The sequence below is a fragment of the Pinus tabuliformis genome, chromosome 2_2 (genome assembly GCF_031772625.1).
Source record: "Pinus tabuliformis cultivar Carrire ecotype Pingquan chromosome 2_2, CPIR1, whole genome shotgun sequence".
Classification (NCBI taxonomy): domain Eukaryota; kingdom Viridiplantae; phylum Streptophyta; class Pinopsida; order Pinales; family Pinaceae; genus Pinus; species Pinus tabuliformis.
The window spans coordinates 618,787,946-618,793,403 of record NC_142300.1 but is presented as its reverse complement, the minus strand read 5'-3'; positions in this window follow the sequence as shown (position 1 = coordinate 618,793,403).

Genomic DNA, 5,458 nt, shown 5'->3' with positions numbered 1-5,458 from the left:
TGGCACTTTGAGGACGACTCTGAAATTGATCAATAATTTGTGTTGTATGTAGATGTCTACTGCAGTTTCATATGAATAGATATTCTATCAACCAATACATGCCTTTCGATGGTGACTTTTATGCAGCATTGAATTTAGAAACTGGGGGCTTCTTCTAATCAAGACGATGATTCATTGAGGCCTTATAAGGCTACAATTTTGTGCTGCAAAATCTGGGTGCCACATAGATTGTCTTTGTTGGAAAAACATTAATTCAATCATCGTCAGCATTAACTATGTTAGGTGTCAAGTCTTCTCGAGAGTTTAGGAGGTTGTCTCGAGTCTTCTCGAGTCTTCAGGTAGCGTCCTGAAGAAGCCACCAACAACAAGAATTGAGAAAATTTATCTCGATGTATAAAAACCAGTGTTTGGCAATGTAAAATCCAACTTGTTCAGTGTTCAATTTGTTCAGTTTGCGTTCTCTAGTATGGTATCAAACCTCAGTTGAGCTGTGAGGAGACAAAGATCAGGTGAGGGGGCACATTGTTGTGGATTGAAGAGTTGTGTTTGGTGGATCCGGGTTGGAGGTTGAAGGCCTTGTGGAGCTTCCTGGAGCAGAGTAGAGCCGCGTAGGAGACAATCCTGAAATTGTATCGTTTGGAGACTGAGAGTGTAAAGGAGCTGATAGCTCGTGCAAGAGTGTGGGCTCGGTTCAGTAATATGGGGATGTGATCGTTATGTAAAGGTTTTTGGAGGATGTCGAGGGTTGAAGCGTTGTGGAGCTGTGATGCTCTATGTAAAGTGGAGGTCGAGTAGTAAAGAGCAGCGTGAAGCCTGGCTGAGATTTGAAAGTTGGATTGTTTGTTTGATGTGTTATTTTTCAATTGCATAATCCTGTGTTTGGTGTGCGATTGAGGCGCTCGAGCCACTGTGAGGAGGACTGTGTTGTACAATCGAGACCATCGTCGAAGGTAAACTCGTTCAAGTGTGGTTTATTTTTTTGTTTTCCAACACTGTTGCAGGGATCTACGCTAGTGCGGTGAGAGTGGACATAGGAAGTTGAGCTGCGTGGAGGTGATTCTTTGCAGAAAATGTTGTAGTTGTTGCTGCCGCTGCTGGTTGAGCGTGTTGTGAGACACTTGTCTGAGATATTTGCCTGATATATGTGAGCCCTACATAGGTGGAGCCTCTGTGAACACCAGAGAAGCGACAAGCATAGGCCGTGAGGAGAAGCGGCAAGCTTGAAGGTGAGTGTTCTGTTGGAAAAAGCTGTTCATAAGTGTTGTATGAAAGCAAGAAGTGCAGTGGCGTGAATGTTAAACGAGCCAAGCTCATTACCTGTTTGGTTCTAAAGTCAAAAATTTTTGTTGTGTCGTCTTATTTTAACAGCCTTGCATGAAACAAAAAAGGAAGGAGGGTTAATTCAAATAAAAGAAAGAATTCAATACATTACACAATGTGAATAAAGTTGTGAAAACATCTTGCGACAAAATATTATTTTGGAGACTTTTTAGTGTTTTTTGTTTTTTGTTTTAGTGGGTTTATTAAAAAGGTGCTTTTATGTATTGGGAGATATTTGTGTTATTCTTTTAAAAGGAATATATATAAAATATGGGTTTGTTTATCATGATGCCTCATGGTGTAAAGTGAGAATCTTAAGGTGTGATTGATTGTGTAAAGTGAGAATCTTAAGGTGTGATTGATTGGGTTACACTGAGTTTGGTTGTTGAGAATGCTTATAAAGATATGGCTCTATGGGTTTGGTTGTTGAGAATGCTTATAAAGATATGGCTCTATGGGAGTGATGGGTCAGCAAAAGAGACTCAAAGAGTTTTGAAGAGAACTCAAAAATATTAAGAGAGAGAATCAAATAGCAAAGGCAGAATATGAAATATCAGATAAAAATTTGAACCAACTCGAAGAATTTGAAGACATTGATGCAATATTGAAGCGATTAATGCCAGTTCTGCCTACTTTCTCAGGTAAAAATTTTAAGCTTTGGGAAATTAAAATGGAAGGATTGCTTGGTTTAGTAGATTTATGGAAATTTGTCCAAGAAGCTTCTATGAATTTTAATGATAAGTGTAGAAGTGCAGTAGCATTACTTCTCATTATATCAGCTCTAGATGAAAAAAATTTGTCTAGTATTTTGCATGAATTTGGTGAAATACATAATGCAAAAAATATTTTGGGATGTTCTTGAAATGAAGTACAGTATGGAGGGGAGTGTAAAAGTTGAAGATGATGAAAGTGGTGTTGTTAAAAATGGTGATTGTGTTGAAAACATCATATGTGGGATCAAGGTTGAAAGTATGTATGTAGTTAACAATAGAGTAGCATGTGATAGTGAGGAAACTCCTTGTGATGCAGAGACGTATGAAGTGAAATTTGATGAGAATTATGTATCTCATGAAGAGTGGTTCAATCTCATGCAAGAAAAACATCTTATTGATGAGTTGTTGTTTGGTGAGAAGAGCTACCTACCTCCATACACAAATCAAATGCAAGACAACATGTTTGCAACAACAAAGTTGATTAAAGAGGTTGAAGACATGAATCAACCATCTATGTCAGCAAAGAAAGATGAAGGAAGCAAAGCTCTCTTAAAAGAGTAGGATAACAATGGTTCTTTTTATGATCTTTTATATAAATCTAACATTGATTTAAGTGTGCAAATATTGACAACCAAGAAGAAGAAATAAAATAAGAAATTGCAAGCATTAAGGACAAGCATAAGTCCCAAGAACCTGTAGCAATATTGAATACAAAGAATGTTAACCCGCAATCAAGAAAGGAGAAGCTTCATCACTATCTTATGGAAAGAAAGGTGAAGAAGAAATTGCATCAACAAATGAACAAGCATGGACCCTTTAGCAAGAAGACAAAAATGAAAGATGTGTTATCAAGTCGTGTGTTGATTATGTTGTAAGCCTAGCTGAGACTTAGACTAGCAGGCATGCCAATTAAGAGTATGTTTACAGTGTCTTATGTATTGTGCGATAGTGTATTTTGTGTGTTTATCTTATGGTTGGAATTAAGGGGGAGTGTTGGAAAAACATTAATTCCAACCACCGTCAACATTAACTATGTTAGGTGTCAAGTCTTCTCGAGAGTTCAGGAGGTTGTCTCGAGTCTTCTGGAGACTTCAAGTAGCATCTTGAAGAAGCCACCGACAACCAGAATCGAGAAACTTCATCTCGATGTATAAAAACCAGTGTTTGGCAATGTAAAATTCAACTTGTTTAGTGTTCAGTTTGCGTTCTCTGATAGTCTTCACATTTCAATGTGGAGAAAATTTCGTTGTTTGAATCAATTGAAAAATCGTACAACGGAATTGCCGAAAAATGTCGCAAACTTGATCGTAGAACGCAGGTGGGACTACTTTCTTATCACTACTGCAACTCACAGGGGAGTAATCAGTTTATAACATAATACCAAACTTCCACTATTTCAACACAACAATTAAGCATCAGAATGCATCGGTTGTTTCAGAGGCAATCAGAATGCATCACTCGGTACACTCTTCCAGTCATATACACCATCACCATCACCAATGGAACGAGGTGATGAGGCTGAAGACAACCCCCACACAAGATTCTTCCATGGATTCCGATGTGATTTCAATAGAAGCAAGTTTTGATCAAAGTTTAGCCACGATGACCATAAATGAAGTTCCTCCGCGACGCGACATTTTACATATTGCAAATCCATCATGGGTCATCTAGGCAATTAAGGAGAAGGATGGAAGCAACATTAATCTTCCAAGAAAAGTCGATTTTGCAACAAAGGTCGTTGGAGAATTTGATATAAATTTGAGTTAAAATTGAAGTTCGATCTTTTTTTTTAGCAAGAAAAAAACATTGTATTTATATTAATATGTATAAACCAGTACATTTGTCCAAGAAAAAATATAACTGTGCATCTCCTTCATATAGATCTGTCCACATGACATATGACATTCAACTCTGTCTCATCATCTTCAAACAGGAAATATAGTATTGGTAAAGTATCATTGTTCCTATAGTTAAAACAGACATATACTTCATCAGCTGTACATATAGTGATTCAATACAGTAGTGGACCCAAACATACAAAAAATACCAAAACATAAAACAAGCCAAAATATCCATCATATACATAAGGCGAGACATAAAATATATATCCTATCCAGAGAGGGAAAAAATCCCCATATCCAAAGTATTGCTGCCCAATCTTAACTCTATATCCATTTGTCCCATCTTTGACAGCTTATCAACATTCTGGTTGTATTCCCTTCCAATGTGCTGAATCAAGTAGCCACTAAGAGAGCCCCATAAAGACCTAATACGATTGAGCCATCCCTATAGATGAAGTTGTGTGATATTGCTTTTCCCTAAAATGTGTTCAATGATAGCCATTGAGTCGCCAAATATGTGAATATTGGGGATGTCCAAATATGTAACAAAATATAATAATCCCCATATAGCAATAATTTCAGCCTTCATATTTGTACCCCGACCTTCATATGGTGGAAATATTGGAGAGTTTGTCCAATTATTCGACAACATCGTGATAAATGGGGTAGAAATTAAAACATCTTGAATATGAATGGTTATTATATATGTAAAATTTATATTATGAAGATGTTATGTGTAGATTTTTAATGGATCTATGAAGGAGGGTGTCTCATAGATTTACAGTGTCTGCTAAATTTTTGAAATGATCTATACGCAGAACCACAAATAACAGGTCAATTATTGAATAAACTAATGTGATCTATCGTGTTCTATGAGCATTAGTTACAGGTAGTTCTTAATAAAGTCATGTTGGTGTGACTCGCCATGGTTCGAGAGAGTTAGTACATGTTATCTTATACAAGGTCAAGTTGTAGAATTATATGTTGAAGACATGTTGTATCCAAAATGCTATCCAGATAACTGGTGAAGGTTGCGGAGGGTCATGAATTCACAGACGGTGGTAGTTCCATAGGATGGTTCAGTATCAAGGCTGACCCATTGCGCTCTTGGAGGTTGAGAAGCATCAATTCTGTAAAGTATGTCAATGATGGTCTGAAGCGGTTAAGTCTTAAATGGATCAAGTGGGAAGCTTGAAAGTGTGGTGAAGAAAACCATGAAATTTCAGAGTGGAAATGAGTGCTAGTGATGACCATATCACACAAATGTGACAAAGATTCATCTATTGTTGTAATGTGTGTTTTCTATATTTGTTACATGTAAGCATTAATGGAGGATATTGGAAGTAATGCTTCCAAATGTTTTAGAATGTTGTGAGTTGTCATTGTGACTCCCTAGGCGTGATTCTAGAAATATTTATTTCCCTATGTGTGTGAGTTGTCTATAAGTTATAGATCCACTTTCTTGGAATCTTATAATCTAAAAATTGGTAATCTACAACTATATGTGTAATTTGTTATGTGCTCAATAACAATATAATGAGTGATTTATTGTATAAATAATTACTCTCTGATATCTCTTTAGTT